At 45.1% G+C, this 13,528-nt stretch overlaps 1 protein-coding gene across 5 annotated transcripts in view; it reads left to right on the forward strand.

The window, feature by feature from the left end:
* Positions 1–13,528, forward strand: part of Mta3 (metastasis associated 1 family member 3) — a 127,666-nt gene that overhangs the window by 9,197 nt on the left and 104,941 nt on the right. The window lies entirely within an intron of this gene.

Consider the following 13,528-nt stretch of genomic DNA (forward strand, 5'->3'; position numbering starts at 1 on the left):
TGAAGGAGAAAGACGCCCAAACCTTTCCCAGTAATCCGCAGCCTCGTGACAATACAGATTAATAAAAATGGTTTAATTTAGGATATAAGAGTTAGCCAAACATATGCCTAAGCTATTGACCAAGCAGTGTTGTAATTAATATAATTTCTGTGTGATTATTCTGGACAGGGCAGCCGGGAAACTAACGAGCAATCTTTGTTTACACACGTATATGTCTGTGCACCACATGCATGCCTGGTACCTTCAGAGGCCGAAGAGGGTGTAGGATCCCCTGGAACTGTAGTTACAGATGGCTGTGAGCTGCTATGAGTGCTGGGAACTAAGTCCAGGTCCTCTGGAAGAACAGCCAGTGTTCTTGACCTTAGAGCCAACTCTCTAGCTCTTCTCTTTTTTTAAAAAAATAATTTTTTATATATATTGTATGTGTGTATGCGATTGTGTGTGCCATCAGGCCTAGGTGGAAAAGTCAGCTTCGTCCTTCACCTTCTTGAAGTTCTGTGGATCATCAGTTTTGGTGGCAAACACTTTTGTCCCCTGAGCCATCTTGAGGAACCCCCTTTCTGTGTCTTTTAATTTTCCTTGCATTTTTTATAATTTATTTTTGTTTTATTTCCATTAGTGTTTTGCCTGCATGTATGTCTATGTGAGGGTGTCAGATATTGGAGTTACAGACAGTTGTAAGCCGCCATGTAAGTGCTGGGACTAGAACCCAGGTCCTCTGGAAGAACAGCCAGTGCTCTTAACCACTAAGCCACCTCCCCACCCCTCCTTGCAGTTTAAATGGTAATAGTTTTTGGGTAGTATTTGTTTCTTCTCTTTCTTATCTCTATGTACATATAGAGATAAAATAATAATAATAATTATTATTATTTTTCGAGACAGGGTTTCTCTGTAGCTTTGGAGCCTGTCCTGGAACTAGCTCTTGTAAACCAGGCTGGCCTCAAACTCACAGAGATCCACCTGCTTCTGCCTCCCGAGTGCTGGGATTAAAGACGTGCACCACCACAGGCTAGCTGTAGAGATATAATTTATATATACTAGCATGGTTTATATATTTATAATATTTGTGTGTTTGTGTTAGGGAGTGAACTCAAGGTCTCATGCATTCTAGGAAGTGCTCTACCTCTGAGGTACATCCTAGTCCCAGGTCACACTTCTTTAGATTATATCATGCATACTTTTATTAAGAAATTAACATATTGTTATTACTTATTATAGTTTCTTTGTGGGTACAGATTTGAGGAAATTTATATTTCATTGTGACACTTCAATGGAGGAGACTTTTTCTCTCTTTAAAACAAATGGGCAGTATTATGATTTTTGTTTTTGAGCATCAACTTTGTATATACTTACTATCTTCTTGCCTCAGCCTCCTAAATGCTCCAAATATAGGTCTGTGTTACCATAGCCAGCTAATATTTATTGTTATACATTATACAGTATGAGGTATACAAGAAATTAAAATTTTGCTAGAAAAACTACCAAATCTCATTTAGATATGAACAATTCCTATAGATAGTATACTTGGTAGGTTTTCTTTTTTGGGGGGTGTGTAGCTTAAAATGTGTGCATGTGTGAATATGGGAACCAAAGTGACACTGGGATACTGTCTTAGTTACTTTTCTATTGCTGTGATCAGACAGCATGACCCAGGCAACCTTTGAAAGAAGGTGTTGAATTGGGGCTTTCAGTCCCAGAGGGTTAGAGTCCATGATGGCGAGAGGTAGCACAAAGTAGGCAGCGGACATGGCAGGGTAGCAACGGAGAATCTACGTCTTTATCCACAGCCATGAAGCAGAGAACATACTAGGACTTGTAGGAGGAGGAGCTGCGGGCTGCTTCCCGCTCGGCTCCCGCACGGCTAGCTTTATACTCGAAATAACAGCACACAAATTGTATTCTTTTAAACACTGCTTGGCCCATTAGCTCTAGCCTCTTACTGGCTAATTCTCACATCTTGATTAACCCATTTCTAATAACCTGTGTAGCACCACGAGATGGTGTCTTCCCGGTAAGGATCTTAACCCGCGTCCATTTTGGAGAGTAGAGCTATTGCATCTGTCCCACTGCCTTCTTCCTCCCAGCAATCAGTTCAGTCTACTCCGCCTATCTAAATTCTGCCCTATCAGGCCAAGCAGTTTTCTTTATTAATTAACCAGTGAAAGCAACAGATAGACAAATGACCCTCCTCCATCAAGGAATAGCCCGAGTCTTTGGAAACCTTAAAGTCAGCCCCTCTTTCCCTTCTCCCTCCTCCCACCTCTACCCGCAAGGCCACACCTCCTCATCCTTCCCAAATAGTTACACCAACCAGGGACCAGGTATTCAAGCATATGGACCTGTGAGGTTGTTCTCATTCAAGCCACAACAGGTGGCTTCCTATTTTTTTCCCTCTTTTTTGAGACTACTTTTTGTGAATCCCAGGCTGGCTTTGAACTTACTACATAAAAGAGTCTGACCTTGTAATCCTGATCTTCCTGCTTCCACCTCCCAAGTGCTGGAATCACACGAGTGCACCACCACACCTGAGAGTTTCTTTTCTGTCTCTTTGAGACAGGGTTTCACACTACATGTAGTGCAAGCTCGTAGCCCAGGCCGCTCTCAAACCCTTGGCAATCTTGTCTCATCTTCCCCAGTCCTGAGATTCCAGGTGTGAGCCACTAAGTCTGGCTTTAGTTTTTAATCTCCCATCAGTTGTTTACTTGGCAAAGACTTTCTTCCATTATGCAGGCTGTCTGCTCATTCTGCTGCTTTCCTTTGCTATGAGAAAGCTTTTTAACTTTATTCAATCACATTAGTCGATTCTTTACATTTTCCCCCCTTGAGATAGAGTTCACTGGCTTGGAACTCTCTGTGTAGACCAGGCTGTACTCAAACTCACAGAAATCTGCCTGTCTCTGCTTCCAGAGGGCTGGGGCTAAAGGTGTGTGCCTGGCTGCAAGTAGTCAATTTTTTTTTTCCATTTTCAGACTTATTTGTTTTCTGTATGAGTGCTTTGCTGCATGCATGTATGTGGCCCACACGTGTGTTCCTGGTGCCTGTGGTGTTTAGAAAAACGTGTCAGATCCACTGAAAGTGGAGTTATGGACAGTTGTGATCCACCATGTGGGTGCTTAGAATTGAACCCAGGTCCTCTACCAGAGCAACAAGCACACTTAACCTCTGTGTCAACTCTCCAGTCCCCTCCCTGTCAATCATTCTCTGTCTTATCATCTTTTCGGCAACCCCTTGCTTAGACCTCCATCTTGAAGTGTATTCTCTGTTTTCCTTTCAGGGTGCACATTAAGGTCTTTGATCCAGTTGGAGTTGGTTTTCGAGCAGGGTGAGAGAGGGTCTAGTTTCATTCTACACGTGGCCAACCAATTTTCCCAGGATCCTTTGTAGGGAAGGCTGCCCTTTCACCTTTGCCAGACTTAAGGGATTGTAGCTGTGTGGGTTTCTTTCTGGTTTTCTCTCTCTTTCTATGAAAAATTACTGTTTTATATGTGTGAGGTTTTGCCTCCATGCATGTCTGTGTACCACATGCATGCCTGATGCCTACAGAGGCCAGAAGAAGGCATTGGATCCCCTTGACTGGAGTTACAGACGGTTATGAGCCATCACGTAGGTGCTGAGAATTGAACGTAGGTCCTCAGAAGAGCAGCAGTGTGTGCCCTTTTCAGCTCTGGGTCTGTGTGCTTTGTGCCGGGACATGCTCTTTTGTTTCTATGGCGCTGGTACAGTTTGAGGCCAGATATTTTAGATCCCCAGCCTCGCTCTTTCTTCTTAGGATTGCTTTGATTATTTATGGTCTTTGTGTTTTCATATGAACTTTAGGATTTTTTTTTCCATGAGGGTATGTCATTGAGATTTTTTTGTCTGTCTGTTTGGTTTTGTAGACAGGGTTTCCTCTTTGTAGCTTTGGGTGTCCTGGAACTACTCCGTAGACCAGGCTGTCCGGAACTCACAGAGATCCACCTGCCTCTGCCTCCCTAGTGCTGAGATTAAGCATGTGAGTCACAGCCACCCAACTTTTTGCTTTGTTTTGTTTGTTTTTTGAGACAGGCTTTCTCTGTGTAGCTTTGACTGTCCTGTAACTCGCTTTGTAGACCAGGCTGGCCTCGAACTCACAGAGACCCACCTGCCTCTGCCTCCCGAGTGCTTGGACTAAAGGCTTGCGCCACCACCGCCCGGCGGCTGAGGAGGGTCTTTCAAGTGCAGACCTCACCATTTGCAAATACGAATAATCTGACCACCCCCCCCCCCCCCCCCCCCCCCCCGGCTTGTGTCCTTTTTATTTCCTACTGTGCTGGAGAGCTCAAGCACTGTACTGGAAAAGTATGGAGAGAGCGGACTCTCCTGACTTCAGAGCAAATGTGTTTGCCGCTTCTGTTTGCTGTAGTGTTGCTGTCAGTCTGTCCTGTCTTAACCTTTGTCATGTTGTGTTTGCCTCTTCTCTGTTTGCTGTAGTGTTGGCTGTGAGAGTCTGCCCTGTCTTACCTTTGTCATATTGTGATGATATCTTTCTATTCCAAATTCCTCCAGGCTTCTTATTGTGAAATGATGTGGAACGTTGTCGAAGGCTTTTTCTGTGCATGCGAAGATGGTTGTTTAATTTTTGTCCTAGATTTGATTTATGTGCTGCGCTTTACTTACTGATTTCTCTTTGGTGAAAGGGGAATTCTTGGAACAAAACTGATTGAATCTTGGTGTGTGATCTCTTTAATATTTTGCTGAATTTGGTTTGAAGGCATTTTAATTCATTAATTTGCACTGGTTTCACTTGTTCTGCTTTCCTAGTGGTTTGATATTTTATTGAGAACATCTACGTTTATCCAGGGAATATACTAGGCTATAACTTTTTCATTTTCTTCATTCTTGTATCTTTCTTGGTTTGGTATGTGTAACCTTGCTTTGTGGAGTGAGATTTGTGTATCTTCCCTCTCTACTTTCAGGAATAGTTTGGGGACAGGTGTTCTTTCCCTTCCTGCTGTCATTTCTCCTCACTCTTTGTGGTGGTTTGAATTAGGTATGGCCCCTGCAGACCCATATGTTTGCATGCTTGGCCCAAAGGGAGGTGTGGCCTTGTTGGAGGAAATGTGTCTTCGTGGGGGGGGGGGATGGGCTTTACAGTCTTGTATATGCTCAAGCCACACCCAGTGTGACAGTTCACTTCCTGTTGCCTGTGGATCAAGATGTAGAACTCTCAGCTTTCTCCAGCACCATGTCTGCCTGCATGCCATTTCCCGCCATGAGGATAATAAACTAAACCTTTAAACTGTAAACCAGCTCTAATTAAATGTTTTCTTTTATAAGAGCTGCTGTGGTCATAGTGCCTTGTCACAGCAATAGAAACACTAACTAAGGACACTGTTTGTTGCCTTTTTGGGGTGGGGGTGGCTGTCTCATGTCTAATTCGCTTTGTAGCTGAGGATGACCACAAAGTTCTGAGCCTCTTCCTTGTACCCTCCAATGATGGCATTATAGGCCTGTGTGGCTTCACCTGGCGGCTTATGGTGAAGATCGAGCCCAGGCTCTGAGCATCCTAGGCCAAATACTTTGGCCCCCTTTTGCTGAAGATTGAGCCTAGTGCCTCTTCCCTTGTAGGCAAGCACTCTACCATCTAGCTCTATCCCCAGTCCCTCCACACCAACCCCCACTCCCCATCCCAGAGCTTTGTGCCTTCTCTCTCCAGGTCTGCTAGAACTCAGAGTGGCTTGTTTGCTTCTGCACTTCCCTTTGTTCGGAGAATGTTGCACTCCAGTCTTGCTGTTTGTTACGGCTGTGGCTTTCTGCAATATGTTCTTCAGACCTAGCCTTCCCGTAGGAGGAGTCTCTGTCAGACAACCCTTCTGCTGACTTCAGGCTTGAGAGACCTGTGGGTTTCTCTCGCTGCTAGGGCTGTGTGTCTGTTGTCATCAGGGCCTCCAGGCTTAACGTGCAGTTGTGGCTTCTGGTTCCTTCCCTCTGAGCAACTGAAGTTGGAGTCACATATTTTTCCCTGTTTGTCACTGCCACTGTGTTTCTCTGTGCCTCTCAGCTGCCTTCCCACCTATTTATTTGTTGGTTTTGAGACAGGGTTTCGCTATGTAGAATTCACAGAGGTCAGCCCGACTCTGTCTTCCAAACGCTGGGATTACAGGCTGCTACCACCATGCCTGGCTCCGTATCTACTTCTGAAGACTTGTGTTTCCCAGGCTAGAGAGATGGCTCAGAGCATTGCTGCTCTCTCAGAGAATTCAGGTTATCTAACACAACCATCTAACTCCAGTCCAGGGGACCCGATGCCCTCTTCTGATTGCAGGGGCATCAGGTACACATGGTGCATAGTCATTTACTCGTACACATAGGATACATACACTAATAAAGACTCAGAAAAGACTCTCATTTCCTACCCATGCACTTTCTTCCCTTCACTGCTTCTTGTGTCAGCATCACCTTTATTTTTGCCTTGTTTCGCTTTGCCGAAATACTCTCTTTTCTAATTTTTTTTCCCATAAAAGGTGTTGATGCTAAATGTTCTAGATCTGTGCATTCCTTAAAATGTCTCTATCCTCAAATATGTTGTTATTTGGGATCTTTATAGAATTTTGGGTTCAAAATATTTTTCTCTTAGAACTTGAAAGAAATTTGATTGCTCTAGGGCACCCATTGTTAAGTATGGTGTCAGGCAGATCCCGCCCCCACCCCCATTTGGAGTCAGAGTCTCTCTCTATGGTAGTCCTAGCTGTCCTGGAACTCTCCATGTAGACTTGGCTAACCTCTGTCTCCTGAGTGCTGGGATTAAAGGCTGTGTCACTGCACCTAGCTCAGTAGATTATTATTCTACTGTTCTGTTTTTTTCTCTTTCATTGGTTTGTTCTTTAACATAGACATTCTGAAAAGGTACTGAATGTCCCTGTGTGAGATCCACATCAGTAAGCTGCTGTGTGTCTTTGGCGATGTTTCTGTTATCTCTGGGCATTTCTTCTCAGACATCTATTCTGTAAGATGTAGTCCATTTGTTATTTTGTTGTGGTTGTTATTGTTTGGAGACAGGGTCACACAGCATAGCCCAGGCCGACTGCCAACTCATATAGCCCATATTGGCCTCTAATTCAGCTACTGAGAACTGGGAAAAAGTGTGCCATTGTGCCTGGCTCCTTCAAGTTGATGAGAACCTGACCTTGTGAGTCCCATGTTCTCCTTTCAACTCAGTTCTAAGGCACTGGCAGGTGATGTGGTGCCTGCCTGTAGTACAAGCACTTGGGAGGTGGAGGCAGGTGGATTAGGAGTTCAGGCTAGCCTGAGGAACATTAGACACTGTCTCAAAAAATAAAAATCCGAGGTCCACCCTGTCTCATGTGAGATAGTGCTGCCCCATCCTCGAAGGCACTTCTGCCTCCATCCTCTGACACTTCTGCCCCCGTCCTCGGTGACACTTCTACCCTGTTCTTGGTGACACTTCTACCCCATCCTTAGTGACACTTCTACCCCATCCTTGGTGACACTTCTACCCCCATCCTCTGACACTTCTACCCCGTCCTTGGTGACACTTCTACCCCATCCTTAGTGACACTTCTACCCCATCCTTAGTGACACTTCTACCCCGTCCTCGGTGACACTTCTACCCCCGTCTTTGGTGACACTTCTCAGTTCTCTCCAGACTGCTTCTGCTGCTTGGTTGGAGTTGTCATAAAATCCATTTTCTATCAAAGCATTAAAGTAATAAACTTGCATCTCTAAGGTTATTTTCCTCTTGCTGTTTTATAATGTTTTTATTTTTGTGAATGACATTTTATAATTAGCAGTTACAGTGAGTTTGTGTCTCATTAGCCAAATTATTAACAACTGTAAATATTACAAAGTTTTATTAGTTGACAAGTTAATTATGTTTTATGGTATACATTTTCTTATTGATCTGTTCTTTTGAATGTTAATGGTTTCTATTTTTCTAAACAGCAAGTACTGTGTTCCTACTTTAAAATTTATGTCACGTTGCTTATTGATCACCAAATGAAGCATTCTAGTAATTGGTTAATTCCTAAGCTTTTTTTCCCAAGGCTTTGTGCTGCTTTTACTTTTATAATTATGTGAGATGATTTATGGGCTGGAAAACTACATGCTCACATTTTATATTTTCATGAGCAGTTGAATGAAAGCCATTTTTATAATTAGTGTAGCTAGTCTCAAGTTTTCCACAGATGATATTTTTTGTTTTGTTCTTTTTTTTTGTGAGATGAGGTCTCAGTGTGTAGTCTGGAGCTCCCTGTAGAGCAGGCTGGCCTCACACTTGGAGTGTTCCTCTGGCCTCTGTCTCCAGACACTTGGCTTTCTTTCGTCAAAAGAAAGTCTTCTGAGGCCTGGGGCTGCAGGTGCGTTGGGAAGTGCTTGTCTGTCTTGCATGAAGCCTTGGCTTTGCTCCCCAGAACCTCAGAAACCACACGTGGGGATGCATGCTGGTCATCCCTATACCAGGTTTTGAGAGAAGAGAATAGTTCAAGGTCATCCTTAACCCCCTGTAAGTCTGAAGTCAACTCATGCTATAGGAGACTGTGTCTCTACAAACAAAAAAGAAAACAACAGCAACAAAGAAAATATTTTTTGAAGTATATAGTTGTCTAAGCAACTTTTGTATTGCTGTGAAGAGACACCATGATCACAGTAGCTCTTATAAAGAAAACATTAAATCAGGGCTGGCTTACAGTTCAGAGGTTTAGTCCACTATCATCGGGTGGAGGGCATGGTAACTGGCAGGCATTTGGTGCTGGAAAGTAGCTGAGGCTGCTTCCTGATCCATAAACGGAGGGGAGAGGGAACCTGTCCTTGACATTTTTTTTTTTTTGAAACCTGAAAGCCCACCCCCAGTGATACACTTCCTTCAACAGTGACACACTTCCTCCAACAAGGCCACACTTCCTCATCTTTCCAGTTTGAATCCCTGAAAACCAAGCACTCAAATATATGAGCCTATAGGGGCCATTCTTAACCAAACCACCCAATAATTTTTTCAGTAACTTTTTGTTTTTTAATGGAACCTTGCTTTGTTCTGGGCTGTCTTTGAGCTGAATCTCACATCCTCTCTTTGTCTAGTGCTGGGATTACAAATGTGTGTCATTCGCTTGACTACTTCAGGAAATTCTTTATATTCCTACTGCTACTTAAAATGTTCTGCTTTGTTTTGCCCTTCTGAGAGGGAGCTGAGGATGGACCCCAGGGCCTGTGCATCCTCGGTGGGTAGGTGTGTGTGTGGTGTGCATATCAAGGCTGACGACTTTTGAATCTTGGTTCTCACCTTCTACTTTGAAGCAGGGCTGCTATTGATTTCCGTTGTATTTAGCAGACCAGCTGCCCTGTGAGCTTGAGATATTCTCGTGGGTACAGTTCCCTGTATAGACTCCACGTCTGTTTTTTCCACGTGGGTCCTGGGGATTCAAATTAGGTTTTCATACCATGAAACAAGTGCTTTTGCCAGCCATCATCCTAGCCCTTAACTAACTTCTTACTTACTTGTCAGGACTTTCTGCTTTCCCTCCCTATGTTGGGCTTAAATCAAGTTGTCCGCACATCATAAGATGTGGAAAATCATAGCTTTTGTATCGGTTAGAGTCAGTGAGAGAAATGTCGCAGTCTGGGTTGGATTTCTCAATGGAAACCAACTGATGCTGTCAGAGCAGATCCTACTTCGGCTAACCTGGGGAACTGACCTCGTGGGTGCGTGGACCCTCTGAGCTCTCTTTGGAGCTGTGCTGGCAGCGTGCTGTTCAGATGACTCAGCCACGCAGGAGGGATGGTCTTCTGAAGCTGGGAGCACAGTTTTGGGTTTCATTTCTGGAGCTGACAATGCCTGAGCCTTTTTTGGTTTGTAGGAACACAGCACAGCATAGCTCTCCCAATTTGGTTGCCAGACATGACAATTTGGAGCTCTTGAACGTGTACGAGTCCATCTTCTTTTCCCACCCTGTGGGTAATGGGATCCGGCTCAGGTCATTGGGCTTGGCTGAAAGGACCGTTACCCACAGAGCCATCCCACTGACTTTGAACTTCTGATCCTCCTGCCCCCACCTACCTTCCTTCCTTTTTTCCTTCCTTTTTTCCTTCCTTCCTTCCTTCCTTTTTTGAGACAAGACCTATCTATGTAGCCTTGTCTGTCCTGGAACTCACTATGTAAGCCAGGCTGGCCTCAAACTCATGGAGATCCTCCTGTCTCTGCCCCCAGAATACTGGGGTTATAGGTGTTATAGAGTTACCATGCTCTGCAGGCTTTTGAACCTTCGTCCTTAAGCTAGCACAAGTAGGCCGGACCATGCTACTGCAGCTGGGTTGTGTGAAGGCCGAGGGAACTAGCTGTCCTCAATTTGCACGGGACTAGAGGCTGCGTACTTGAGGTGACTGAGATGTGGCTGCAAACCCAGGGTTTTGTCAGCTCAGGATAGGATGCAGGCCATCCTACCGAGAGCTGTGTTCTCCCCTCAGGGAGGGCAGGGGTCAGCCTCCTACCCCTTTCCTTCCAGGCTGTGGTTCACACAGGCGTCCAGGGCCCCTCCGCTGCTCTTTCAGCTATGCGGGCACCTCCACCTTGCTTCAGCAGCTTCTCTCTGTGTCCTAGCACTCGCTCTTCTGGGAAGTGTGTTCCAAGCTCTTTCCTGGAACCCGAAATGATAGCCACAAGAAGGCAAACTTTCCTGTATAGTTTCTTTTTTTTTTTTTTAATATTTATTCATTTATTATGTATACAATATTCTGTGTGTATGCCTGAAGGCCAGAAGAGGGCGCCAGACCTCTTTTTACAGATGGTTGTGAGCCACCATGTGGTTGCTGGGAATTGAACTCAGGACCTTTGGAAGAGCAGGCAATGCTCTTAACTACTGAGCCATCTCTCCAGCCCCCTGTATAGTTTCTTAATTTATTTTTATTTATTTATTTATTGAGGTCAGGTAGAAGAGAGGATGTGACTTCCATGGAAACACATGGCATGGTTGATGCTTAGATTTATAACCACTCAAGTCTCTGACGAGCTTTTCTTTTCTTTCTTTCTATCAAAACAGGACTTTTTTTTTAAAAAAAATTAAAATGTGATGTTTTTGGAGAATTTCACACACGATTATACTATTTACATCATTTTCATCCCTTCCTCTTGCTTACCCAACTTCCTCTCAAATTCATGACCTTTTAAAAAAATTATTGGTTTTTTTTTTTTTTTTTTTTGGTTTTTCGAGACAGGGTTTCTCTGTGGCTTTGGAGCCTGTCCTGGAACTAGCTCTGTAGACCAGGCTGGTCTCGAACTCACAGAGATCCGCCTGCCTCTGCCTCCCGAGTCCTGGGATTAAAGGCATGTGCCACCACCGCCTGGCTAAAATTATTGTTTTTTGCACAAACATACACACACACCCTACTAAGTCCACTTTGTGTACATGTGTTTAGGGCCAAATTCTTGTGACTGGGAAAATTACCAGGGGTTTTCCTTGGAAAAAGCTGTTTCTCCCTCAGCAGCCATTGATTTCCTGCAGTTCTTCATCTTGGAATGGGTCGTTCTTAAAATTTACGCCATCTGCTGGGCATAGTGGTACATGCCTTTATTTCTAGCATTTGAGAGGCAGAGGTAGGGGGATCTCTGTGAGTTTGACGCCAGCCTGGCCTACATAGTATCAGAACAGCCAGGGCTACATAGAGAGACCCTATTTCAAAAAACAGAGCAAAACCAAAAATTTCCCCATCCACCTGTGCAGGCAGCCATATTGCTGAGCGGTCACGGGTGCAGCATCCCTGTCCCCAGAAGACACCACCTTGCAGCAGTTGTCCAGGTCCTCCGGCACTTACAGCATCCTTCTTCTGCGGTGTCCCTTGTTCTCTGTGCTGTGGATCTCTCTGGAATAGCCTCTGCTGCTGCAAAATGAAAGTCCGCTGAGGGACGAGAGCTGCACGCATGGGTGCAAGGATAAGGACTGAGTGTAGCTGGATGCTGTGCTATTGTAGGAAGGCTCTAGTGAGTTCTCCTCCAGGGTCCATGCCCTCTCCAACCATGGGTTCCTGACTAGGTTCACAGTACCAGGCATGAGTTTTCTCGTTCTCAGCAGGCCTGAAGTCCAATTGGACAGCTGTTGGCCACTATGGGGGATATCTTATGAGGCCAGTCATGTGGCTTGAAAGCTTTACAGCTGGGTAGGGCTGTTGGCTGCCTTTCTCTCTTGGCAGTTTGCATAGCATCTCCCAATACTATGGGAGCTAGTACCCGGGAGGAGGCATCAAAGTCAGAGCACCTATAATCCTCCAAGTCATGTGACCAGAGTGTGTGTTGTCTTTAGCCATGGGTCTAAAGATCTGGGAGGCAACCAAGGGCAATAGCAATGGCCTGTATTTGGAGGGGGCCTCTTGGACTCTGCTGAATGTCTATGGCTCCTGGGGAGTATTATCACCCTTTAATAATAAAACTATATAGTATGTACACACACGCACGTACACGCACACACACACATACACACACGATGTAGGTATTACTAAGTAAGCTTGTGAAAAAATAGGTTTTTTTCAAACATCCTAGTGTTATTTATTTCTCCCCCCTCTTCTTCTGTATTACCCTCTTTCTTCCTCAGTTAAGTATACCCCTTCCCATCTTAAGTTCTTTTTTAAAATATTAATTTGTTTATTTGTATGTTTGTTCATGTGTGACGCTCAGGACAGCTTTGTAGGTTTGGAAATTGTAGTCCTGATTGCCTGGAATTCACTATGACTGGTCTTGAACTCACTGAGATCTTTCCTGCCTCTGTCTCTAGAGTAGTGGGCTTTCTGGCATGTGGAACCACAGTGTGGGGGTTTGAATAGAATGGCCTCCTTAAACCCCTGTGTTTGGGTGCTTGGCCCATAGGGAGTGGCGCTATTAGGAGATGTGGCCTTGTTGGGGGAAGTGCGTCACCGTGGGGGTGGGCTTGAAGGACTCTTATATGCTCAAGCTACATCCAGTGTATAGACAGTTCTCTGCATGCTACCTGTGAATCAAGGTATAGAACTCTCAGCTCCTCCAGCACCATGTCTGATGCTGCTTCCCGCCATGATGTACTAAACCTCTGAAACTGTAAGCCAGTGCCATTTAAATGTTTTCATTTATAAGAGTTGCCATGGTCATGGTGTCTCTTCACAGCAATAGAAAGCCTAACTAAGACATATAGCTAGACTTTTTCTTTTTGGTTTTTGTTCTGAGAAGAAATGCCCAGCTGTGCTCAGGGGAGACAGTGTTGATAGTAAATTCAGGAGTAGGATGCTCAGGGAGGACGGTGCTGGGAGGATGCTCAGGGAGGATGGTGCTGGGAGGATGCTCAGGGAGGATGGTGCTGGGAGGATGCTCAGGGAGGATGGTGCTGGGAGGATGCTCAGGGAGGACGGTGCTGGGAGGATACTCAGGGAGGACAGTGCTGGAAGGATGCTCTGGGAGGACGGTGCTGGGAGGATACTCAGGGAGGACAGTGCTGGAAGGATGCTCTGGGAGGACGGTGCTGGGAGGATGCTCTGGGAGGACAGTTTTGGGAGGAATCTCTGGGAGGATGCTCAGGGAGGATGGTGCTGGGAGGATGCT

Source organism: Microtus oregoni, unplaced genomic scaffold (assembly GCF_018167655.1).
Source record: "Microtus oregoni isolate MIOR12 unplaced genomic scaffold, Mior012 000036F_ref0000092, whole genome shotgun sequence".
Classification (NCBI taxonomy): domain Eukaryota; kingdom Metazoa; phylum Chordata; class Mammalia; order Rodentia; family Cricetidae; genus Microtus; species Microtus oregoni.